Here is a 27,314-nt window from a genome sequence, read left to right as displayed (position 1 = left end):
ACACTATTTCATGAATATTATGTTTCCATTCTTTAGTCTTCTGTAACATTTTAATGACCGCATGTTTCAAAGTTTATTTATTTATTTTGAGAGAGAGAGAGAGAGAAAGAGAGACAGCATGAGTAGGGGAGGGGCAGAGAGAAGGAGAGGGGGAATCCCAAGCAGGCTCCATGCTATCAGTACAGAGCCTGACATGGGGCTTGATCTCACGAACCATGAGATCACGAGCTGAGGAGAAATTAAGAGTTGGACGCTTAAGTGACTGAGCCACCCAAGTGACCCATGACTGCATATTTCATTGTATAGATAAATCACATCTTATTTACCTAGTGCTCTAGTGATAGAAAGTTGCATTTTTCCAAGGACTAACAATTATATTGCAGTGATGATTTAGCCATTCCTGTGATTAATTCTTTAATAACAGTAATTATCATAATTTATTAGGTACTTCCTTTGTGGTAGGCTCTGGGCTCAGAACTTTATTTTTTATTTTTATTAAAAAATTTTTAATGTTTATTTATTTTTGAGAGAGACAGCACGAGTAGGAGAAGGGCAGAGAGAGAGGAAGACCCAGAATCCAAAGCAGGCTCCAGGCTCTAAGCTGTCAGCACAGAGCCTGACTTGGGGGTCAAACTCACAAGCCATGAGATCATGACCAGAGCCAAGGTCGGATGCTTAACCAACTGAACCAACCAGGCACCCCTGTGCTCGGAACTTTACATGCACTAACTTAATTAATCCTCTTAACAGGCCTATGAGGAAGTTATTTGAGGCAGGAATTAGTAGAAACTGAGGTTAAGTAACTTGCTCAGGGTCATGTAGGTAGAATGTGGCAGAGCTAGGTTTTAAACCCAGGTATGACTCCACTGGCCACATGCCAAATTGAGATGCTCTGCCAATTTTGCAGGGTAATTTTCTAGAAATGGAATTTCTGCTTGATGCCCAATTCTTAAAAAGTCAGGTGTTTTGGAGAGATTTAATTCATTTATTGTTAGTTTAGGAGAAAGTGCTAGTTATAGCATTTCTTGTCATAGGGCCACAGAAAGAAGAAAACTTAAACATTTTTTTAATATTATTCATACTCTGAAAATAGTACACACATATGATAAAAATTCAAGTCATATCATGGTGTTTAGTGAAAACTGAATCTGCTTTCTACCTCACATTTTTCAATCCTACCAACTTAGAGGTGTCACCATTAATAGTAATTCATATCCTTCCAGAAATTAGAGAACTTTAAAAAAAATTTAATTGTTTTTAGAGAGAGAGTGAGCACATGAGCAAGGGAGAGGGGCAGAAGAGAAAGAGAGAGAATCTTAGGTAGGCTCTATGCTTAGCATGGAGCCCAATGTGGGGCTTGATCTCATGACCCTGGGATCATGACCTGAGCTGAATCAAGAGTCAGATGCTCAACCTACTGAGGCACCCAGAATCCCCTAAAGGTTACTTAAAGAAAATTAAAAATTGGAAAGAGCTTTGGGAATCCCAAAAATAAAAATTAAGAGTTTTGAGGAGATAAGCAAGCATTATAATGAAGAAAGAGCAAGCAACCACCCAATTTTTCTCCTTTCCCTTCAGACCCTCATGTTGCTCAAGGTAGATGATGATTCTTGACAATTTTTTTCTTTTTAAAAGCTATTTTCATATTAATGAGGGCAGGAATCTTGTCTGCTTTATCAGATACAATTTTTTTATTAAATTTTTCTTGTCTCTCCAATGCCTGGCACACACTCAGTACTCAATAAATTTCTAGTTGAATACATGAAATTATGCTAAGAACAATATTGCTTACTTGGCTTTTGGATGCCCCATTCTGAGGGAAATAAGAAGTCACTCTCAGTCCCACAGAGGACCATGGAGACACCTTGACCATCCTCTATGAAGCCAGTGAAGACGGTTTCCCTGGACTTGACCTTGCAGGTGTCAGAAGAGAGGAGTCTAGACCTGGAGGCGGGGTTGGGGCAGAGGGAGGGTGGTCAAGAGAGGAGAGACATCTGGGAATCCAGTCAAAATGGATCTCATAGGGCCCCCCAAAATGTGACTCAATGGGAATAGTCAAGATGTGTGTTTTCTCATCCTCTAACTTCTAGGTGTGTATGTCCATGATTCCTATCAGTTTTGAAAAGTCCTCAGTGAGCCAGCTTTCGCAACACTGCCAGGAACTCTTGAAGGTGAATGTGCCACAGTTTGTTTATCCATTCACTAGTTGAAGGACATTATGTTTGCTTTCAATTTGGAGTTATTATGAATAAGGTCATTATAAATATTTGCAAATAGGTTTTTATGTAAACTTCAATTTTTCTTTGGTAAATACCTAGGAGTGGGATCCCTAAGTTTTATGGTAGGTATATATTTAACTTTATAAGACACTGCCACTGTTTCCAAAATGACTACCATTTTGTATTCCCACCAGCAATGCATGAAAGGTCCAGTTTTCCCACATCCTCACTAGCCCTTGGTATTGTTAGTTTTTTGATTTTAGCTATCCTAATAGGCGTGTATCTTATTGAGGTTTTAATTTACATTTCCTTAATGATTAATAATGTTGGACATCTTTTCATGAGTTTACTTTAGTGAGTGTTAAATATTTTACCCATAGTTTTCATTGGATTCTGTTTTTTTCCCAGATAGCTTTATTATTTTTTTTAATATGAAATTTATTGTCAAATTGGTTTCCATACAACATCCAGTGCTTATCCCAACAGGTGCCCTCCTCAATGCCCATCACCCATTTTCCCCTCCCTCCCACCCCCCATCAACCCTCAGTTTACTCTCAGTTTTTAAGAGTCTCTTATGGTTTGGCTCCCTCCGTCTCTAACTTTTTGGATTCTGTTTTTTAAAAAACTTCTTATTTCGAAGATCTTATTAGATCCTATTAGAATTCTACCTTTTTTGGGGGCACCTGGGTGGCTCAGTCGGTTGAGCCTCCGACCTCAGCTCAGGTCATGGTCTCGCGGCTCATGAGTTTGAGCCCCGCGTTGGGCTCTGTGCTGACGGCTCAGAGCCTGGAGCCTGCTTCTGCTTCTGTGTCTCCCTCTCTCTCTGCCCCTAACCCACTCGCATTCTCTGTCTCTCTCAAAAATAAATAAACATTAAAAGAATTCCACTACCTTTTCTACTAATGTCTGTTTTCTGGTACAGGATTCTAGTTAGAATCCCACTTTGCATTTTGTGGGGGTGATTTTTTCTTCATCTGTTCTAAGCCATGACAGCTCCTCAGATTGTCCTTGTATTTCACAACCTTGACTCCTGGTCAGTTATTTTGTAGGGTGCTCCTTTGTTTGGCTTGCCTGATGATTTCTCACAATTAGAATGAGATTGTACATTCTTGTCAAAAGTACCGCAAAATGATACATTGTCCCCTGGGCTTCATATTAAAGGGTTCGTGATGTCAATGAATCCTGCTACTGGTGATGCTAACCTTGACCACTTTAAGGTAGTGTCTGATGAGCTTTTTAACTCTAAAATGGTCTTTCCCTTTGCAGTTAATAAATGTCTTGAGTAGATATTTTGAGACTATGAAAATATCCCTGTTTCCTTCACATTTCACCCAGGAATTTTAGCATTTGTAAATGGATCATGGAGGCATCAGTTTTTACTGTGTTTTTTTCTTACACCGAGTAGGAATGTTTTTCATTTCTCTCTTTTTGACTTTTACAGAATTCTATTTTATAGGGGAAGAAGGGTCCCTCCTTCCCATTTATTTATTTATTTGATTATTTATATCAGCATGCACACATGGATATTTATTTTATTCTACTGATTAAAGTTTAACACTGTCATTGGTTGTTCAAACTATTCCATCTTTAGCTATTAGGGGCTCCTTTAGGCTACCTCTTGTGTTCTTTTGGCAAATCCCATGCTTTTCCGAGCAATTCCCATTTTTCTGCCACAAGATCTTATGTACTTTTCCTGACCAAGGCCTAGTATCACTTACTTATTGTTCTTTTTTTTAATTTTTTTAAGCTTTATTTATTTTTGAGGTAGAGAGAGAGAGAGAGAGACAGAGAGACAGAGTGTAAGTGGGGGAGGGGCAGAGAGAGAGGGAGACACAGAATCCGAAGCAGCTCCAGGCTCTGAGCTGTCAGCACAGAGCCGGACGCGGGGCTTGAACTCACAAACCGCGAAATCATGACCTGAGCCGAAGTCAGACGCCCAACCCACTGAGCCACCCACATGCCTCCACTTACTTATTCTTAACCAAGGAACCCTGGTTCCTTTGATTAGAAAATGGTAATTAGAAATAAAAATATGGGCACTAGGTGTGCTCCTTACTACTGAGCATCATTGCTTCTCGGCCCGCCCAGCAGAGCTAGAAAATGCATGTCTGGATTGTAGCACACTCGTCCCCACACAGTTCTATTTCTGTGGCCATCCATATAGACATTAAAAACAGTGAGTTTATTCTGATACTTCTGATTCCAATCCAACACCAAAGTGTTCACTTTAGCCTTTCTCTTTGTAACTTCTTTCTCTCACAGCAAGAAATCTAGCTTTCTTGACCTATAGTTTATTTATTGTTCACTTCTAGTACGCGCATAAAGTGGCTCAGAGCAGCTAACGCATACCTTTGTGAGAAATACACTTGATAGCCAGATCACAGCATTTTGGTACCCGTGTTCTTCTCTTTGCCTTATGGCATCCAGTCAAGATGCTGTTTTCCAAAGTTACTTAGGTTAGTTCTCTTCTTCCCCGCCCCTTGCCGTGTGGTTATTTATTTGTAATACAGTGACATCCATTTTTCACTTTTCGTATTCTCTCTTGGATGTCCCCCCACATCTTACTTCGTTTTAATTATTTCTTTAATTTGGCAAGGGGGCGGGTGGGAAATTTGTGAAATGTATGTGAAACCTTACTGCAGTTTGAACAGTCAGAGCTATAGGAAAGGTATGTTTGGAGAACAGTCAAGGCTAGTTTCATTTCTCTTCCTACTTCCTTACCTCCCTCCTCTGCCACTTGGTGGAGATCTGCAGAGAGGAGTCTGCCGGTGAGCGTGAACTTCTGTGGCTGCAGCTTCCAGGGAGTCTAGAGTCAGAGAAGCCCACGTTTGGCCGTTAGCAACTTATTAAAGATTTTGCCACAATAAGTTCACCTCCATCGCCTCATATAGTTCCAAAAAAAACCCAATCACACGTTTTTTCCCCTAGTGATGAGAACTTTTAGCATCTACTCTCTTAGCAACTTACAGATATTTACATATATTGTAGTATATAGTCATTATGATATATACCTTAAACTTGTACAGTGAGGGTGGCAATTAGATCTCAACAAAACTGAAAGAAAGCAAAAATGATGTTAGCTGAATTCTTACCCATTTGTATGGAGCCTGGCATCTGCCATGCCGTGTGCTCTGCGCTCACATGCGGTCTTCTTGGATAGGCTCACTTCCTTCAGATTTCACGCTGTTGAGTTGCTCTGAGACCTCAGCTCTCTGATGGGTTCAAAAAAATACTATGTTTTTTCAGTTTATCCAGATGTTTCGTGTTGCTGGAGTAAGACTGATGCTCTGTCCAGCTTTTTATGTCTCAGGCACAGTGTAAACACGTGAGGGGCACTCCTGTGCACGCTGCTGTTTAAGGCATCTTATGTGAATGCTTGGTTGTTCCAAAGACTTTTTTTCTCCCTTAGCTTATCAACTTGTGAATCTCTTCCATGTCTATCTAAGTGGGTCATAGGCCCACTGAGGGTCACAGAAGGAGAACTTGATTTTTCTTATTTCTCCTAAAGTGCTCAGTGCAGCGGGCTCCTTATGCTATTGGCTAAAAAGTTTCAATCATTCACACTCCAGTTTAAACCTATTTCTTTTCCTATCTTTAATTGGCAGAGCTGGGGAAAGCACCACTCGCCCCTGTACTGGGTTGAGTAATATCCTTCAAAAGCTCATGTCTGCCCAGAACTTGCAAATGTGACCTTATTTGGAAATGGGGTCTTTATAGATATAATCAATTTAAGATGAGGTCATACTGGAGTAGGGTCGGCCGTAAATCCAACATGACTGATGTCCTTATAAGAGGGAAATTGGACACAGAGACATAGGCACTCAGGGAAGAAGGCCACGTGGAGAGGGAGGCAGAGATTGGAGGGATGCTGCCAGAAGCCAGGGAACGCCAAGGATTTTCAGCAACGACTGGAAGCTAAGAAGAGTTGAGGAAGAATTCAACGTAGCGTCTCAGAGGGAGCATGGCCCTGCTGACATCTCGGTTTCAGACTTCTAGACTCCCCACTCTTCAGGACTGTGGGATAATAAGTTTCTGTTGTTTGAAGCCCCAGGTCTGTGGTATTTTGTTATGGAGGTCACTGGAAGGAAACACACACCCAGTTTGTTACATCATGCGGTTCACTTCTGCCTCTACGATACAGGTGCAAAACTCTTTAGGTTTTCCGGGCAATTCCTTCATCCTTTCTTCATAGTCTTTTTTTCATACTTGTTCAGCCTACGTATGAGCATACATTTTCTCTAGTCAAAAGGGCTCTTGAAGAAAAGCTTTAAGGGAAAGCATTCCATATACAATATGGGAGAGCTGTGGCCTGCACATGGAGAAGTGTCTTAGGATTTCAGAACAGCAGCCCATTCAGAGTCAGTGGTGGATGTGGCTTCCAACAGAATTAATGTGATGCTAAGCTATGCTTGATTTTCACCCACCAGAGAGATCCCGAAGATCCATGCAAACAGCTTTGGTCTCTACAAAGTTTCCCCATAAAGAGCCATTTCAGTTTAATGTGGTCTGGCCCATTGGTCTTCAGGATGCATTTTTGTGGTGATAGAATAGTCACTGGGTTTCCTTAGAAGAGAGACGGAAATGGCTCCCTAGAAGCCTCCAAGTATTTCCCATCTACCCAGTTGATCAGACAGCCTTACCCTTTAAATCTCTACCTGCTGGGACTGGAATAAGGATAGCCTTTTAAAGTGGTCTGCCAAATAGGCAATGGTTTTTGTACTCCAAAGGATGAGCAGGAAACGCATTGGAGATTTGTCTCACTCCTTTCCCTGGTTTCATATCCCAACATATTTTTCCCCCTCACAAAAAATAAGTTTTACCACTGGCTAATTTCTCTTTCTTTTTCTGAATTCTTCCTTTTGACTTATTTCTTTACTTACCTGCTCTTTGATTTCCTTTCTTTCTTCTTGCATTGCTTTCTGAATTTCTTAGGCCCTACATCCACAGAAGCTGCTGGATTGACTTGCCCCCACACATCTGTATTTGATCTTATGGGCTTGCTCTGGATAAGGAGGGTATTTCTGGTGGGGACTATAATTCTCTCACCACCAACTGCAGAGATCTCAGCTCTGGATTTCACTTCTTCTTTGAGCGGCCTTGGATCAGAGGGGCCTCGTACGTGTTGGGGGAGCTGCTGAGTTGATCAAGAACTTTCAGGTTGGATCAGACCCAGATGTTCTGGACTTTCTGGCAGGAAGTAGCCTGGACTACACTTTCAGGCTTCTCGACCAAGAAATCTGAAGGATTCCAGGGGATGAAGAAATGAGCTTAAACTGACAAGATGACATTTAGCAGGGGTATATGTGAAGGGGATCAGAATATTCCATTCCAGGATATGCCACTTAGGCATAAAGATGATTTTGAGCTGAAAGCAATTAAGAAACATCAGACTCAAGAGGAACTCTCTGCCCTCCCCGTTTGTGTCTAAAAGCAGGGCATAAATTTCCTTTTTATAAAGGTAACATAAAATTACATTTGTAAAGATGTCCACCACTTCTGTACTAGGAAGAAGAGAATGATTCTTAATTATTCTAGAAAATTTTCAGCAAAGAAGGCACCAACTCAAGTCTGCATAACAAACCTTACTAAAAAACCTTTATCTATCGCTAGTTTCCCCATATATTTATTTACTTTTTCACAATTTACCGCCCCTAGGAGCCCTTTATCTAGTCAAATTTCTGCAATTTATCACCCTTTGTTAAAATTTATGTGAGCTGAGCTTCTGAGTCTAATTGCTTTTGTGGGCTTTCACTTTTTTTCTGTGAACACCTCCCCCCCCGCCTATGCGTGTAAAATAAAAAATATCAATGGTAAAAAGTAGGTATTCCTTTTCTTCTACTAATCTGACTTTTGTCAGTTTAATTTGCACCCCCCAGCTACTGAATCTAAGAGGATAGAGGAAAAAAGTTTGTTTTTCCTTTCCTATATGCAAGTATCTGAACTAAGAGTCAAAAAATCTGCTACATGAGTTCAGGTGGTTTAGCAGCTCTAGGAGCAAGGGAAAAAGAAACTAGTCAATAGTAACATCAGTGTTAGTCAAAACTTTTCCTTATGGCTTCCTTTGCATATTAATGTGCATCTTAGTGTAGACTAATAGAATAGCATAGCACTAAGCAAGAGCCATATGAGCCACAGCTTATCGTAAAGACCAGGATAGAAAATTGCCCATGTGGTAGATTAGTTACAAAAATGTTCCCAATATCTTTCAACCTCCTCCCTGTTTCCACACATTTTGCAATTTGACCATGCAACTACTCCGATCTAGAAGGGAAGTCTATTTCTCCATGCCTTGAATCAAGCCTTGTGATTTGCTTTGGCCTGTATAGAATGTTGCAGAAATGATGGTGAAACTTTTCTGAGCCTAAACTTTGTGAGCCCTTGGGCGTTTTCACACTTTTATCTGGAACCATGCTTCTGTCATGTGAACAAACTCAGGCTAGTCTGCTGAATGCTGAGAAACCCATGGCCTAGTCATGTCTGTCATCCCACTTAAGACACAGCCAACCGCCACACCTGAGAGGAGACTATCAGACCAGTCAGCTCCCAGCTTACTGACACTTGGCTGCAAATACGTACATGAGCTCAGCTGAGATCGGCTAAGCCTAGCCCAGATAAGCACAGTGACCCAGCTGACCTGTGGTCTCGTGAGCTATAGTGAATGGCTGTTTCTTCAACCATTAACATTTGGTCTGTTACACAGCAATAGCTTACTGATACAGCTTTGAAAGCACATCTTATAACAGTTGCTATAAGCCTCCATTGTTAAAGCAATGGATGATATTGCCTTTGTAGAAGGGAAGACGGGGTGGTGTGGCAGCTCTGGAGACTGTGGGGTTCAGAGGTTGGTGCCGGACCCACAGAGTAAAACCTGAAGGCCAGCTGATCTGATGACAGAGCAAAGAAAAGCAGCAACCCAGGGAGTGGCCTGCACTATCAGTTTGTGGGGGCAACGGGCATGTATTTCCAATGGATCCAGTATAGACCACAGCCTGGAGAGATTTTAGAGAGACTCTGCTTAAGAGGGTAATCTGGAGGGGAGTCAGGATTCTAAATGACAGGATCTTTGGAGTGGCCTGCCGAAGGGACTTAAGGGTTGTAATAAGTGGCTGGCTGGAGGGAGTATGGGATGAATTAAGGAGACTGAGAGATGACCAGGGAGGTCGCTGGTCACCCACGAATACACCATGTACACAAGAGTCCAAAACACACACTATATCTATTAGAATACTGGCCCTGACACATAACCACTTGTGTGACCTTGGGCGAATTTCCTAATTACTCTGAGCAAGTGTAAATCTGCCTTGTAGGGTTATTGTGAGGATTAAATGAACTATTCTGTGCAAAGTCCCTGGGGCACTAGAGTATGCCCGCAGTTAAGTGGCAACTCTTGGAAACAGCTTTCACTACTGTTGGGTCAGTGGGTTTACGTTACCCCCAACTCAGCCAAGGTAGAGAGCAACGGAAAAGAATGATAGAAGAGGATAAAGGGAGGCAGAGGGCTGAGGGGAGGGGAGGGATGGAGAAAGGGAAAATGGAAGCAAAACTGATAAAGGGAAAGGGTTTTTTTTTTGTTTTTTTGTTTTTTTGTTTTTTTGTTTTTTTTTAGTAGGAGAGGAATAGAGAAAAAGAAGAACATTGAGCTGGGGTCAAAATGTAAACACTATGACTCAGATACAGTCTCCTCTCCCCCAAAGAAGTTGATCTCCCATTGCTGGAAACAACAACTTCAGTTGACGTGGAAAAAATACTTTAAGTGTTTTCATGCTTTCTAGCATGAAATAATCCTTTGTGAGTAAATACACAGTTGACTTAAAGTACAAGCTTCACAGAGGGTTTCTTTCAGCTTTGCAAGGTGTTTCCTCTTCCTTTCTCTTCTAAGCTCTAATGTTCAGTAGGTTAGCTGTATTAAATGCATTTTTGACTTACAGTATTTTCTTTTTTTAAAAGTTATTTATTTATGTATTTTCTTTTTTAAAGTTATTTATGTATTTTCTTTTTTAAAGTTATGTATGTATGTATGTATGTATGTATGTATAAATAAAGAGAGAGAGAGAGAGAATGAGCAGGAGAGGGACAGAGAGAGGGAGACAGAGGATCTGAAGCAGGTTCTGTACTGACGGCAGAGAGCCAGGCGTGTGGCTCAAACTCAAAAACAGTGAGATCATGACCTGAGCCAAAGTCAGATGCTTAACCCAACTGAGCCACCCAGGTGCCCCTTGACTTATAATATTTTCAGCTTACAATAGGCTTATTGGGGCGTAACTGTATTGCAAGTTGAGGAAGATCTGTATCTAGTTATTTTTACTGTATTAGAAATTAAAATAGAAATTTAAAATTTTTATTAATCCATTTAAAAATAAAAAGAAAGTAAATAGCTATTATAGACTAATATAAATAACATTTAAAAGTGGAAGATAACTAGATTTCTAAAAAAAATTAGTAGGAAAGCTGGTTTTACATTTTTTTTTCAAATTCCTTCAATATCTGGCTTCATAGAAGATGCATGTATTTAAGCCTATATCTAATAGAAGATATACACTTTGGCATTCAAACTATTGTGGTAACATGCTGTGTAGACTCTGGAAAACTCCACTGTACCTTCTTGATAGGGTGAGAGTGAAAAAGACAAACAATGTCTTAGCAGGAGCATGAAAATAGCTTTGATCTCATGGACCCCCTGGCAGGATCTTGGAAGGACCCACAGGAAGATCTGGATCATTTTGAGAATTGCTGCTCAAGAACTTTCTCCGTTCACTTCCAGAAAAGCTTTCCACATCCCTTTCCTGTCTGATGGGAATCCCTCCTGTGTCACACCTTCCTTCCACCCTGCTGGCATCCTCCTTTACCTTCCCTGGGCCAAGGACAGTATCTGGGCTGTAAGGAAAGATGTTGAATTTTCCAGGAAGGAAAACACCTACAGGGTTATTTCAAATATGTTATCCCCACCACTAAGAGGAAAGTAACTTGAAAGGAGAGGATCGTTCCCACCAATAGTGCAAGAGGGTTCCCGTTTCTCCACATTGTCGCCAGCATCTGTTGTTTCCTGATTTGTTACTTTTAGCCACTCTGACTGGTGTGAGGTGGTATCTCAGTGTGGTTTTGATTTGTGCTTCCCTGATGATAAGTGACGTTGAGCATCTTTTACTGTTGGTGGGAATACAAACTGGTGCAGCTGCTCTGGAAAATAGTGTGGAGGTTCCTCAAAAAATTAAAAATAGAACTACCCTACGACCCACCAACAGCACTACTAGGAATTTATCCAAAGGATACAGGAGTGCTGATGCATAGGGGCACTTGTACCCCAGTGTTTATAGCAGCACTTTCAACAATAGCCAAACTATGGAAAGAGCCTAAATGTCCATCAACTGATGAATGGATAAAGAAAATGTGGCTTATATGTACAATGGAATACTACTTGGCAATGAGAAAGAATGAAATCATGCCATTTGCAGCAACGTGGATGGAACTGGAGGGTATTCTGCTGAGTGAAATAAGTCGGTCACAGAAAGACAGATATCATATGTTTTCACTCACACGTGGATCTTGAGAAACTTAACAGAAGACCATGGAGGAAGGGAAGGGGAAAAATAGTTACAAACAGAGAGGGAAGAAGGCAAACCACAAGAGACTCTTAAATCCACAGAACAATCTGAGGGTTGATGGTGGGGGGAGAGGGGAAAATGGGTGATGGGCATTGAGGAGGGCACTTGTTGGGATGAGCACTGGGTGTTGTATGCAAGTGATGAACCACGGGAATCCACCCCCAAAACCAAAAGCATACTTGACACACTGTATGTTGGCCAATTTGACAATGAATTATATTTAAAAAAAAGAAAGGAGAGGATGGTTGAAAGTGAAATGTGTTAGGGACAGGGAGTAGCAGAACTGTGCCCTCAGTGCCTGCTGGGTGGGGCATCGGAACGCTCTGCCTAGCCTGCCTAGCAAATGTTATGTTCTTTCAGCTGCATTTATCACCTGCCTCTTCAATTAATGAGACCAGCTCCCTTCTCTGATGGTCAATTCACTAGTTTCTTTCTTTCCCATTTTGCTTTGGGGACCAGAGTAGGAAAACATCTGCGTTTCCTTTTGCATAGGGATAGACAGATAACATATACTATTAGTGTCTCGTAACCAAGATCTATAAACTCAGCCCAGGGTGATAAAGCTGGGTGATTTTTCCCCCCACTGTCTTTCATGTCAATCCTCCTTCATCACAACATCATCAATCAATCAAATTGCTCTTGGAGGTCCTTGTGTTGCCATGGCAACGCCTCCCCGCAGAGTTAAAAATAAAACTTCTGTATTCCTACTGAAATTTGGAGAGAACAAGAACCTAATTGCCTGGCGGTCCTCATCATGGGAACACCGCTCCTTCGGCAAAGGCCACCCAGCCGCTTTGTCCTGGAGAGTGAAGATGCGCTGTAAACCCCGAGTTCTGTGTCTGTCTCCCCAGGGCAGCACCCGTGGGAAAGTGAGGCTGCCCCTTGCAGAGCTGGTTGGTGCTTTTCATCACAGACCCACTGGAGTCTTCCCTGTTTTTAGGCTGGGGGTCCTTTATAGGTACCTTCTCTGTGGTTTCGCAAATCCGCAGGGAAGAAGGAAAAGAAATCAATGCAGAAAGCAGGGTTGGAAGCTTTAACCACTCTCTTGGACACTTTAGATCACTTAATAAGGAAAAGATTTTTGCAGAGATGTTGCTTCTTTTAGGTTCCCCCAGAGACAGACCCGAGACAAGGACTCAAGGGCAAGCAGTCGATTTGGGAGACACAGGGAACATCAGTGGGAACGGAGAGAGGAGGTGCCAAGGTAATACTGAGTAGAAAAGATAGCCAGTAAAGATGTTAGAAGCTCAGCCACCACTGTGGGCCATTGGGGCTTAATTCTGTAGGGAAACTCTGAGACGTGGGGGTAAACACTTGACTTTGAGTTATCCTATCCTATCTAAATCATTTACACAATGACTCTCAAGGGTCTTTGGTTGAAGGCTGCTCCAAGGGTGTTTCTTCCTGGCATTTCTGCTCTGCCATGTGGAGCAGGGCAGTGCTTTGGCTCCATAGAATGCCCGCTGGCACAAAGATTTCGATACCTGCAGTCAGAAGTCTGTGGATAAGGGATTAGGATGGGTCATTGAAAGTGTCAGCTAGGAATGCTCGGACTGGGCCTTTATTTGGGAAGTTAAAGAAGTTCTATCTGAAGCAAGCCTACAGGAAACTAGACCCAGGAGTAGTCAGTATGAAAATAATAAAAAGTGCAGAACGGTTTAAAAGTGGTTTTGTTATTGTTCTAGTTTGTATTTTTGAAGTAGGTATTTTTCTACAGTATGCCAGATATTTGAACGGACATTTGAATATTCACCAGCATAAAATGGCTTTTCATCCTCACCAACCTCTCAGAACTTTAGTTCTTCAAAACCATGCATTTAATCCACAAATACCCTCGTGTCAAAATGTCAATATCATCTGCCTTCCCTAAGTGTGCTTTGCCTTTTCATTCTGCTCCTTTGATGCTTTCCCAAAGATGACTCCTGAGGGTCTGAGCATGAAGTGACCGGAATATCAGAAACAAGGCTCCCAGAGGAGGGATGGTGACATCTATGGAGCGTCCATGTGCCAGGCAGCGTGCTACGTGATCTCCGTGGATCATTTCATTTAAAACTCACAACCACTCCGTGAGGGAGATACTCTAATCACCCCGCTTTACAAATGAACAAGCAAAGGCACAGTGACTTGAAACTTCCACATCTAACACATTTGGGAGCCAGGGTTCAAATCTGGGCTGTTTCCAGAAAATGTCTTTCATTGCTTTCATTGCCTTTATCTTTTTTTTTTTTTACTTCTGTTAGTTCTTCCAAATCAAAATTGCTGTTTTGTGTTGACAATTTTCCATATACAGGTGGACTCTACCACAAAATGTCTAAGACCAACCCCTCTGTAGCTAACCATCCTCGCTGGCCCTGGCCTGGGACCAATGTTGCTTAAAGTCAGATGTGTATTCAAGGCAAGTGTGTTAGCATCCTCCTCCTCACCTCCCAAGGAAGAACCCCGCTGACACTTGCTTTTAAAATATTTCTCTCAGGCCAAAGTTGTTTATTTTGTACTTCACGGTAAGAGCTCAAAGGCGTCAGTTGATTTCAGTTTGTCCAGATCCCCAGGAAGATGTTGCTTGAGGACAAGTTGCCTCTGGCTCAGTGAACTTCTCCTATGGACCTGCTGCATAGGCCTACATTTCTTTCCGTAGATGAAGCAACGTACTTTCATTTATCCTCTTGGGTGCAGACAGAGTGACTTAGGATATTACCTCCACTAGGGGCGCCTGGGTGGCTCAGTCCGTTAAGTGGCCGGCTTTGGCTCAGGTCATGATCTTGGCGGTCTGTGAGTTCAAGCCCTGCATCAGGCTCTGTGCTGACAGCTCGGAGCCTGGAGCCTGCTTCTGTTTCTGTGTCTCCCTCTCTCTCTGTCCCTCCTCCATTCGTGCTCTGTCTCTCTCTGCCTTTCAAAAATGAATAAATATTAAAAAAAATTGAAAAAAAAAAGAATATTACCTCCACTAATTCGCCATTTATTTTAAGGCTGCATGCACACAGGAAACCAAGAAAAACTGAAGAACTGGATGGAATACACAGAATCCATTGACCAGAGATAGGTGAGATGGTCTGAATGCTACAGTTTTGATATCGATGTGCCTCAGCCCCCACTGCAGAATTGCTTCTTGAACCTCTGTTCAGTTTTCTCATCTTTACCTCCATATGCAGTAAAATCTTGGTTTGTGAGCATAATTGGTGTTGGAAACATGCTCGTAATCCAAAACCCTTGTATATCAAAGTGAGTGTCCCCATAAGAAATAATGGAAACTCAGATGATTCGTTCTACAACCCAAAAATATTCATATAAAAAATGATTACAATATTGTAATAGAATACAAAAGAATAAAGAAAATACAAAATAGAAGAGAAAATAAACAAATTAACCTGAACTTACCTTTGAAAACCTTCGTGTCTGGGGGCGCCTGGGTGGCTCAGTCAGTTAAGCGGCTGACTTCGGCTCAGGTCATGATCTCATGGTCAGTGAGTTCAAGCCCCGCGTCGGGCTCTGTGCTGACAGCTCAGAGCCTGGAGCCTGTTTCAGATTCTGTGTCTCCCTCTCTCTGACCCTTCCCCGTTCATGCTCTGTCTCTCTCTGTCTCAAAAATAAATAAACGTTAAAAAAAAAAAAATTAAAAAAAAAAAAAAGAAAACCTTCGTGGCTGGTGTGAGGGAGACAGAGAGAGGAGGGTTATTGTGTAGGACGACTTTCATTATCACCAATGGAATCACTGCTCTCTATTGGCTTAGTGGAATCTTTTTCTTTCTGTGCAAGTTTAACAAGGAACCTGTCCAGTGACACTTGCTTTTGCCTCTTTTTGAGGATTTCACGGAAATGTGACATTGCATTGTCCTTAAACAGATTCATCGCTTGCACTGCTACAGCCTTATTCAGGTGGTGCTTTTCTACAAAAATTTGCACTGTCTCCCGCATTAAAATTTTTTTAAAAAAGTGTTTATTTTTGAGAGAGAGAGAGTGAGCATGAGCAGGGGAGGGGCAGAGAGAGAGAGGGAGACAGAATCCCAAGCAGGCTCTAGGCTCTCAGCTGTCAGCACAGAGCCAGACTCAGGGCTTAAACTCATCAACTGTGAAATCATGACCTGCGCCGAAGTCAGTTGCTTAACCAACTGAGCTACCCAGACACCCTGCCCTGTTTCCCACATTTTACGCATCTCCCTAATCTCATTTGAAGTGAGGGATTCCTCCACCTTTTCTCCTCCTTTGCAGAGGAAGATGTAGACTTCTCACAAAATCTTACAGTTTCAGCCACTTGCATACCTTGTTCATACTTCTCAATGATTTCCTTCTTGACTTCCACTGTAATCATCTCCCCCTTCTTACCACCCTTCTTTTCAACCTTTTTCTGCATGGGGGCCATTGTATATACTCGCAGGATGTTGACTATAGTACAGTATTAATAAACTCTTGTCATATATTGTATCTATGTAACTGGCAATAAGGCAGCAGAGGAAAGGGTCTATAACTGCATGCAGCCTGACCTAGAATGAAGCAAAGCATTTTTAAGCTTACTCTGGTATGGAAAAGCAAAGGACTGTCCATAGGTGCTTTGAAGTGACAAAAAATACACTAGAGCCAGTTATGGGCACCTTCCAACGTTTGAAAAATCACTGATTTCTGCCAAACACCACAGCCTGAGACCAAACATCCAAGCATGGGAGATGATCACCCACAATCCCGCAGCAAGAGGGAGGGAAAGAGAGAGAGAGAAAACCATTGGCTCAGTTGTGATCATGTAACATTCAGCATCACGTACTACTCATAAGACATCGCTCATTTACCAAGTTAAAATTTATTAGAGACGTTTGCTTGTCTTGTGGAACACTCACAGAACAAGTTACTTATAACCAGGTTTTACTGTACTTGTACTTCTTTTCCTCATATCTACTGCTTCTCTTAGATTTCTCTTTTTTCTCCTTGTTTTACACACAGAGCCAACATGAATCCTGGCTTCTATTTATATTATGTTCATTAAACTAGTGTTTCCACAGTTAACTACCCTAATGTCAGAATTTCTTGGCTTAAATGCTGAAGGGTGAGAATCAGAATGGACAAGTTCATCTGTCTTAGCCAAGCCATGTCATAAGCCTGTGCCTTCTTGGCCTTTAAGTCAAGTGACTGCCCCTGGTCCAGTTACCTTTGGCCAGGTACATGTGGTATCACCCCTTCAGCAAAGGTGCCTATGGGGGCTGTGGGCAGGGCCGGTACCGTGACAGAGATCCACTGTGCTGCTCTTTGAATTTCATAACCAAGTGGCATCTTGCTCCCTGCACTTCTGTTACTAGAAGCATATGGGTCTGATTTCTGGCATCAATAGAACTAGAGACACACTCGGGAGAGCTCAGTCTTGAACTGCCTCTCAAAAGCACAGCCATGGTATTTTATATTTGATGAAGGTAACCTAACAGAATTTCTAATCATCTAATGTTCTAGATTTTCCAGGCTTTATCTCGACATGAAATAACAGCGTCACAAAATCACATACCTGGACTATATTAGTTTACTTATTTGGAAACATGCCTGCATAAAATTATGGTTTAATATGATACCCCTGAGGTTAAATATAAGAAATGTTCACATGAAGAATGTATCTGCATCTTTAAAATTGCTTGAAAAGTCGCTAATTATTATAGGTTCTTTATATAAGGATTCATGTAATAATTTTCTCTTAGATTTTAGTGCCAAGGAAAAAACTTTATTTCTGTTCTAATGAGTGAGAATTATATAATTCACCAAATTTCCTATTGGCCACTAGAAAATTCTGAAGCAAAATTTAGGACTCAATTGTAGTATCTCTCCCTAGCCTGGGTTTCTGGTAAACAACCTTTCTCCTCTCAAGTATACGATTTTGATATTTTTATTTGATTATCCTTATTTTAACAATTGAAAAGTATATGTGTCTGTTGTCTAAACCGCTTCAAATATTTTTGGAGGTAGCTAGAATGCAAGTGATAAATATGATTCGATACATATTACTAATATTACTGCTTAGTAGAGTATATGCTAATGAATTCAGGGAAATTTTTGGTGCTTTAGGGGGTCTCCAGGCTAGTGACTTTCTACGCTCAAACGTATTGTAAATGAGAGGTTAGTTCCCACTGTGCTTCTGATACTAAGAAAATGTCTGTGGGGCCCCTGGAGCAATCTCATGATGTATTTATGTTGTAGAAAATTTGAATCTAAGAGAGTTCACACAAAGATTTTCATTAAAAGGGGAAGGGCTGAGGTTGGAAGCAACTGGCAAAGAATTATTCATTTTCCGTAAAGGAATCAAAACTTGATTGGCCTTTTATAATCGATGTTTGAGGATGCTGGAGGCTTTTGTGAGTTCCTTTAAACTGTTGTCCTGTTTCACATTTCTTATGTATTTTCTGGAGCGGTGACTTCATTCCAGATGTTTCAACAGTTGAAAATTTAGTGAATCCACAGTTTGAATACACATTATCAGTAATAGACCGATGAATTTCCCCCCAACTAACACGATTAAACAGGCCCGTTGTTTTTAGCATTGGTAGGCACAACTTCAATTTTAGATAAGTACACACTTTCCAGAAAGGAAGCCTCTTTGGAAGGCAGCTAGCCATGTGGTTTACCAGGGTTACAAACCTGTTTTCCACTAAGTGTTTTCTGGGCTTCGCATTAAAAAAAAAAGAGAGAGAGAGATTTAGCAGTCACACAAACAAAACTTGCACCTCTGTGGAGTGGTATCTTCCAGGTCATTGGGCATTCTCTACTATTGGATTGAGTAGCATGTCATTGAATTTTTATTTTGGAAATGGCCAAGTCTTAAAATCTGCAGATGCTTTAGCCCCCATCCAGCACTCTAGTGAGCTTGGTTGGTGCTTGGTCAAACTCTGCTTCGTAGCAAGTTTGATTTGTTACTTTGGACCATTTTTCTATGGTTCTTTATTCTTTTGCTCTCACGTTGGAGGAGCCAAAGCAGTTGCTTTTGGCACCTGAATTTGTAACCTTTCCCGAATTTCTCCTTCACAGCCTCTTGTCAGAGACCCAAATCCCAAAGGCACATGCTAACGCAGCCCAGATGCCAGGAAGATCCATCCCCAGCTGGGCCATATGACCCTAATGAGCAAGCAGCCATATGTACAGTTAATTAAAACTCAAGTCAAAATAATAAAATGAGGTTTCTGGGTACACTCAGCAATGGCAAGGTTTCCTTTTGTAAAATCTGGAAACCACTTGTACAGCCACCAGGAAAAAGGAGCAAGCCACTCGCGTGAATTCCCTTTGCTTCAAAATCTCAGTGAATAGCTATAACGTATATGTATGTCACACACTGAGACGTCCATCGGAAGACATTACAAGACAGATACAGAAAAAAGAAAGCAGTCTGTGCTTATGGTCTAGTGGGGCACTGACACATTAAATTCTCTCCTTCAGTGGCTGAAGTTCATGATTTTTCTCTTCTGTTTCCCTTGACCCTCTGCAGGTAGAATCTGTCTCTTACTTTCGTGGTTCTGTGTTTCCGTTGCGCTCTGTGACCGCCTGTGCATGCTGATGGTTGACTTGTTGCCTCCCCTGCTCACCTGTGAGGTCGAGCGGTTGTGCTGGAGCCTGCTAGTCTCAACTGGGGAGAGCATACTGTTACAGAGTCAGTAGTGTTGAGGGCCACTTGTTCACCGTGGGTAGCTGGATATCGACTATAGAGACAATATTTGTATATATCATGGAACTTGCCAAATCAGGGCTATGGATTTTTGGAGTGTGGATTTACCAGCGCATGAAGTCCTTAAAGTCAGGATTGTGGCTTTCTTTTTGGATCTCCAGAGCGTGGCCTCTCCTGGATACTCAACACACATTTGGTGAATGAACGAAGGGACACAAGTAGAATAAAACCAACCAACCGGTCTTGTATAAAATGAAGCAAGCAATCGCAACAATGCAGTGATTTGAGAGGCTGGTTGAAGGGTCCTCACCTCCCCACCAATAGGTATCCCCTTGCTGTTTTGCTGCAGCGCATGATCCACATATTGGTATTATTTTCAAAGTAAAGGCCACATTTTGGTTGGCTTTAGGGAGAAGTTTGCTGGGCGGAGCAAGAGAAGGGGAAGCAGATAGCAAGCAAGACGGTAGGAGCAAGCATATCAGCCACAAAACACAATGAAACGAGAGCTAGTTTATCCAGTTGTGATTCCACTACGGTCCATCACCGCCAGAGCTGAGTAGGACTCTGAAATGGTGAGATTTATTCCTAATCTCTTCTAACTTTCTCTGTAAGCCACAGCCTTCGTATCACCCCTTGTTTGCCCAAGAAACATCTCTATTCCTTTTCTTTCTCTTTTAGTGTATTTATTTTTGAGAGAAGGGGGGGGAGGGGCAGAGAGAAAGGGAGAGAGAATCCCAAAGAGGCTCCATGCTGTCGGTGCAGAGCCTGACATGGGGCTCGAACTCTCAAACTGTGAGATCATGACCTGAGCGGAAATCAGGAGTTGGATGATGAACTGGCTGAGCCACCCAGGTGCCCCTTTATTCCTTTTAAAGAAAAGAATCCCTTGTACCCTAGACCTGTTTCTCTCCTCTTACTTTTCTGTTACAACTTCCTTGTCTTTAGTCCCTTCTCTATGAGACCAGATATTCCTGGTTATGATTTGAGATGTTGTAAGCAAGTTGCTATTGTAATTCAACAGAGGACTCATGGAAACAGTACAGATTGGATCGAAAGCAGCAAAAAACCCGATGATGGTGTTTCAGGTACTGTGAGAGCTGTTTGGAGGGAAATTTTAGTGTGGGGGACAGAGAATATTCTAGGTGGTATGCTTTAAATCACTCCATGTAAGTAATTGCCTCTACTGCCTTAGTGTAAGCTAGGGTCTGACGGATTTTCAACAAAAGAGAGCAGAGGCCTGTTGAGGTAGGAGTTGGCAGGGGTAAGTTTTGATAAAGGGAGGGAAGAGGCACAGGTCTAGGATCAGGGAGATATTTCCTACCGTGCATCCTGGGCATTTGGAAGGGGTCAGGAATATGGAGTGTGGGCGTATGCTGGAGGCTGGAGTGTGATGCGGAAGCTTCTAGAAGGTATTGGCGGTAGGATGGCAGAAGAAGTCTCAGAGGCAAACATGGCCTGGAGCCAGCCTTGACTGCCATCTGTGTTTGGTGTTTTTCTACTCAAAGTTTACTAGCTTTGTAACTGCTGAACACTTGTAGTGAGGCAAACTTCTCAGATGAGATTTGAGGTTCTGTGCTGATGGCCTGTGTTTATTGGATTCACTTTTCTTGGAGAATGACCCCTCCTGTTCCCTGCTCCTCCAAGGCTTCATGGAGAACTCAGGTCCACACTGCAAGGGAAGCTCAAAAAAGCCTTGCTTACAGCCTATTAGAGGATTCTGGGAAATAATGTTGTTTATTTCAAAATGCAAGGGGCAACATCTTTTTCTGAAATTTTTTTTCATTTACTTAAGTGTGTGTCTTTATTCTTTAGACAAGCTGTGAGGAGCTGGCAGGTGGGGATAATCCAAATCCTCAAAAATGTTTTGCAGTATGTCTAAGGTTTAAATAAAGATTTCATCAAGACTTCAGAAAATTGTATCTGCCCCCTTGACGACAGCTCTCTGTCTGGGGAAGAGCATGAGCTAAAGTACAGTTGGAGAAAGTGACTTTACATTTCCCCCCACTGGGACTGGGACTAGTAAGTAGTGTCTTTTGAAGCAGTATGACTAGGGGGTTGGTGCCAATGCGTGAGCGTCTTGCACCAAGGTTCTTGTGCCAGTGCGCTGGTTGTAACACACTGTCCAACGCTCACACGGAAGCTGCTTTCTCCTTAAAGGTGTCAGATGACAATAATAATAAAAGTAAATGCACACATACGCATTGAGTACTCACTGTGTGTTGGGTCCTGTGAACTAAGTGCTTCCCAGGATTATCCCACTTAGTCTTGTAAGAACCCTCTGAGGCAGCCACTCTTATAATTATCCCCAGTTTATAGGTGAGGAAGCTGAGAGAGCAGTTAAACAACTTGCCAGTGGTCAGCAGCAGAGATGGGATTATGTATCCAGGCCTTAGCTGTGCTGCTAACCACTACACTACCTCGTCTCCTGGCAGTAGAAGGCAGGGCACAAACCGCAACAGCAGCATTTAACAAGCACCTACTATATGCCAGGAACTGCACTAAGTCTCTTCCATGCCTTACTCACTTTTTTTCTTAACCGCACTACGAGGTGGGTACTTTCTCTTCACGTTTTACAGAAAAGGAAACCGAGGCATAGGTCACAGTTAGGGTAATGGAGCCGGGATAGTGGTGGTGATGAAGCATCAGCTGGGCTTGGCTACTACGGGTGGCCGTCAGAGTGACTGAAAACACTAGCAAGGGGCATAGACCCGTTTTCATAAAGGCTAATCTAGGGTCTCACATAACTGGTTCTGAGCATGTTGACACCACGCGAAAATGTGTGATTTCTCCCACTCACTGAGGCTGTGATCTGCCTCCCACCACAGCCACTCTCCACGCCACACCTGTCTCTTGCTCACTGCCTGAAGCCAGAGCCCTCTGGTGCTATGAGTGGAAAGGCTTTGGGTGCTGCCTGTGGGTAAAGGGGTGTGGACAGATAGTGTCTTCGGTTTGTCTGATTGTTGTAATAAGTAAACAAGAAATAGAAGGAGGGAATCTCAGGTTCTTCTACATCCCTCGGTTCCAGTTGCCAATATCAGTCTCCATCTTTTTCAGGCAAGGAAACTGGATAAGCAACTGAGGGAATGTAAAAGTTGCTAAAGGCAGCATTTCGAGACAACGGAGATGCTCACACCTTGGACCTGTTTGTCTAGGTTCAGGGACAGAAGTTTATTGAATGTGTCTTTAGTTTAGCAAGATAGAACAAGGGCTGATTTCTATCGTTTACCCCTTATTGGACTTCACTTGAACTTACAGCGCTCCCCAGTGATGCTACAGATATTAAACTGATGGTTCCTGCTTCCTTCCTCTGATTTCTTTTATCCCCACACAATAGTTAATTTTTATGGGGATTGGCCATCTTAGCGGCTTATGAAATGAGAGATGGCTTTGACCAGAAGGTGTAAACAAGGCTTACTGTTTGAAGCTTCGCTATTTGTATTTGAGTTATTTTCCTGGTCACAGACACAGACTTGCAGTGATTCATCATTCATTCATTGCCCTGAGCCCCCAGCCCCTCGAAGGAATGTAATCCAAATTTCCTCAAGCTGCTGACTTTCCACAGATAGGGGGACTCAAGTGCCCCTGCTCTCAGGCCACTAGCTGTGTAATGAATGACTTCCATTTTCGCTCAGACTTCCACCAAGCTATTGCTAGGAGCCTCTGGGGCTGCCGTATGAGATCATGAGCGCTGTTTCCACTTTGGACTGTCTTGTCAGCACCTGGGATTTGAGGGCAGACCTCATTGCTTCCATTATATAGCGTCCGATGCACCCCAGATCATAAGCCCTGTGGTGCCTGTGGCCCCTGGCCCATCTGCATTTCTTTCTGCACCTAAACCTAAACCACCCATGATCTACACAGAGGTGAAGCTATGCGTGATGTGATGGCACAGGCCCTTCTCCCCCGCAGGGGTCTCTGAGCCTCCCGGGGTCCCTGCTGCATACAGCATCTTGACTCTTATCTGCAGCCTTCTCCCGATGCCTCAGATATGAGCCCACAGGGTTGGCTGTGGTCAGCATCAGACGTGGACTCTCCAGCAGCCCATATGACATGCCCAGACCACCGTGAATCCCGTGAGTGGGTGCAAGTTAGTGCGAAATTGGGACCCCAGCCTCTCATGTAATTTTCAGATGATTTTCAGACAGATCCAGCTCAAGGCTTAAAGTGAAGTGATGTTTACATTCAGTGGAACGCACTGCTTTTGGCTCTCTATCCTGGCTACCAGAAGGGCTGTCCCTGACCCAAAGCGTCTGTGCTTCTGGGAGCTTGTTAGAAATGCCCAGTCTCAGGCTCCAGCCCAGACCTACTAAATGCAAACCTGCCTTTTAACCAGATCCCCAGGTGATTTACATGCACACTGAAGTCTGAGAAGCACTGCTGTATATCATAACTGACAGATCAGACCGTACTTAGGAAATGGTGCTAAAGTGATTTTCCAGATCTGGGAAGCCCCGCAGCATAGAACGTTGCAAGTAAATCCAGTGATTGCTTGCTATTAAATACCTATAGAGCGTTTTTTCTGTCTTTACGTACTCTTTCATTTGAATGCAGATTTTATTTTGGGATTTTTGATATTCATGTTAGTCAATAATGGAGTTTGATATTGTGTATTAACTTGAATTCTCCCTCCCTTCCATTCTTCTTGGGTTAAGAACTCTGATAATAGAAGGGAACTATAGACCTGACATTCAAGGAAAATCCAGAAATGAATTCTTTTTTATCTTCAGGCAGAGCAGCTCCAATGAATAGAGAAGTGTAATAAAGCCTTTTTATATGCCTGTCATAGAAAGACAAACCTTTTCCAAAGGAAATGGATTTGAGTATTTGCGAGGTATGATAAACAGCCTGACAAAAACGAGCCTGAATTTCCCTTTTAAATGTTCAGCAGGGGAGGTTTTAACTTCTCCTGTCAGGTAAAAAAAGAATTCATTATGAAAGCCATTCTAGCTGAAACTCAAAAATGAAAACGAGGCCCGATCAGAGTGGAAAGCAATGATTTAGAAATGTGTTAAAGGGAGTAGTTTAATGAATAAAGTGTCAACTTTCCATAGGAGCAAAAATAAATCACGCAAAGGCTTAACCAGTTTTGTCGCTGTGAATTAGCTGGGCGTAGTTGGGACCAGCACACCCTGTAAGGAAACATTAAAATCTAATTCTCGCTGAGATTTGTGTACGTGCATTGTTGATAATGATGTTAATAACGGCATTGTATGCTTTTTACGACTTCTCTTTCCAGTGATTGCCAACAGCCGGAAGAAAATGAGGCGCAGTTGAACGAAAATGGCCCCAATTCTCAGTTTTTCCACTCAGCGGAAAGCCTTGAGGCCTTGAATCCACCCGCCCAGGAATGACCTGATGTCCCGCTGCAGAATAGTCTAGACACTCGGTGTTGCTGTCCTTGGTCTTGGTTCCCAGGTATCTTCCTTTCCTAGGGCTGCCCTGCCAGAGTACCGCAGACCAGGTGCCTTCAGCAGAACTTCATCGTCTCACGGTTCCGGAAGCCGGAAGTCCGCGTCAAAGTGTGGGCAGGGTGGTTTCCTGCGGGGGTCTGGGTGGGAGAACAGGTGCCAGCTTCTGGTGGTTTGCTGCCAATCCTTGGCTTTAGATGGACCTCCTTGATCTCTGTTTTCATCTTCATGTGATGTTCTCCCTGTGTACAGGTCTGTATCCAAATTCCCACTCCCCCCACTTTTTAAAGTTTATTTATTTACTTGAGAGAGAGAAAGAGAGGGAGAGAGAGAGAGCATGAGCTTGGAAGGGACAGAGAGAGGGGGAGAGAGAATCCCAGCAGGCTCAGTGCAGCTCCATTCCACTAATGGTGAGGTCATGACCTGAGCCAAAATCAAGAGTCAGACGCTTAACCGATTGAGCCACCCAGGTGCCCCCTAAGTTCCCCCTTTGTTAGTCAAACTAAATTAGGGCCCACTGGATGATCTTCTCTTAACGAATTACATTTTCAAAGATTCTGTTTCTAAATAAGGTCACCTTCTGAGTTACTGGGGATTAAAACTCCAGTGTATCTTTTTCTGAGACACACAATTCATGCAACTCACCAGGTGGGACTGCTTTGTAACAAGGTTGTTTGATTTGTTAATAACTAAACTCGCAAGTTTGTAGCACAATCCCTGGGCGAGTGATCAGAGTGCAGCAAATCACCATGGAATAAATAAAGGAATTCCTAACCTAGGCATACATACTTACGAAGCACCGTTAGGTATCTTTGAGGCATGGGTTGTGTAATACTTATTTTATTAGTAACGAAATGGATGCAATAAGAGGTTAACAGAGTATGCTTCTCACATTCTATAGTTATCTGGTTTATTTTCTTATTATTCTTTGTCAAACTAAAAATGAGGGCAAGGACCTTGGTTAGTTGCTTAATACAATGTTGACCAACTGAGCTTGGTACTTGTGAGATGGTCAGATTCGCGTAATTAGTGCTGCCTCTTAAGTACCGTGTGAAGCAACAGCACAAACAGAGTGAAAGTACAAATTTGTGAGAACGAGAAGACTGGAGCTTTAATGGAGAACTCATCGGATCTAAGGTATCATGAGAAATCGTTCAACTTAATGCTCACACACATTGGTGGGTCTCCTCAGCAGACAGCGAGGGAAGACGATCATCATATGCAAGTACTCCTTGCATGCCAAGGACAGAGGAGCAGATTGTGCACGTGTAAAGCAATGCTTACATTTCCTTCCTCCTTCTCCTTTTCCTCTTGGATGTGTCGAGTCCCCACTGGTACCCACTAACATGCTGTTGCTTGAGATTTGCTCTTTACTAAGTAAGGAAAACCAAATGATTGCATTTTAGCTCGTTTTCTTTTTTTCCTGCTGTTCATCGAATGGCAACCTTACAATAACAGGTAAGGGAAGCAGGAACAGAAAGGAAGGGGAAAAAGCAGAGCCCTGCATAATTTGTGCATGGAGGTTCTTTTACAAAATCGTTTAGAAATGACTAGAGATTTATATAAAGTTTTCTCTTGTAAGACGGTAATTTTCTTGGGGTAAATTCATTTTTCCATCTTCACCATTGGATGGAAGTATTGCAGAGTGGGAAGGGGCCTTAAAATCTGTTAAGTTCAATTCTCATTTTATAGGAGGACATTGAAGCCCAGAGATGATAAGGTACTTGTCCAGGGTCACAGAAATTGGTTTTTACCAGAGGCTGTACTGGTTACTATGCTTTCTTCGTGCCCAAGTCTATTTTTTTTTTTTTTAGTATACTATATACTCCTTCTCAGAACTGAGAGGGTTTTTTTTTCCTCCCCTCCCTCCCACCTCTTTCCTTTTCTTCTTTCTTTTCCCTTCCTTTGCTTTTAGATGCTGCTGACAGCTGTGTTCCCTGTGGGAGAAATTGCTTACCTGGATGCCTCACTCTGGACACTGGAGTCTCCACTGTGTGAGTCTGGTGGGCACATCCTGGTGAGGTATCGGTTTCTAGGAGTCCCTGGAGGGGCATTTTGCTGTACCAGACTAGGTAAGGGTCATGCACGGGATAGGTGGGCAATGACTGTGGGGTCAGATCACATGTAGATTTCTCTAGGGGTAACCTACACTCCATCCTATGAAACAATCATGAATACCACCCAGTGGCATTGTGAGATTCACTTCCACTCCCTCCTGGGGAAACCCTTAGCAAAGTGTGAGCAGGAACCGTCCCGTCTTTCCTTACACATTCTGCCCTTTCTCAGCTGGCCTGTGCTGTTCTGGTCTTAAACCACTCCATGGGACTGCTTGATTGCTGCTATTTGGCCCTTGTTAGGGAACTCTGTTCCCTTCTGCCCTCGGTCCAAGTTCATTTGCAGCTTGGGTCTACCTTAATGGTATTTAAAGGAGGCAGATGTCCCTCAGAATGCTCAGCAAAAACAT

The 27,314-nt window shown here is 42.6% G+C and overlaps 1 long non-coding RNA gene across 1 annotated transcript; it reads left to right on the top strand.

Moving 5' to 3' along the window:
* The first annotated feature begins 14,781 nt into the window (after positions 1-14,781).
* On the top strand, positions 14,782-27,094 carry LOC122235092. Its single transcript, XR_006213212.1, has 3 exons — positions 14,782-14,861; positions 24,679-24,857; positions 26,766-27,094. It is a non-coding gene; the product is annotated as an uncharacterized LOC122235092 (long non-coding RNA).
* The last annotated feature ends 220 nt before the right edge of the window (positions 27,095-27,314 follow it).

The sequence above is a fragment of the Panthera tigris genome, chromosome F2, assembly GCF_018350195.1.
Source record: "Panthera tigris isolate Pti1 chromosome F2, P.tigris_Pti1_mat1.1, whole genome shotgun sequence".
NCBI classification, from domain to species: Eukaryota; Metazoa; Chordata; class Mammalia; order Carnivora; family Felidae; genus Panthera; species Panthera tigris.
This window is presented reverse-complemented; position numbering and strand designations above follow the sequence as displayed.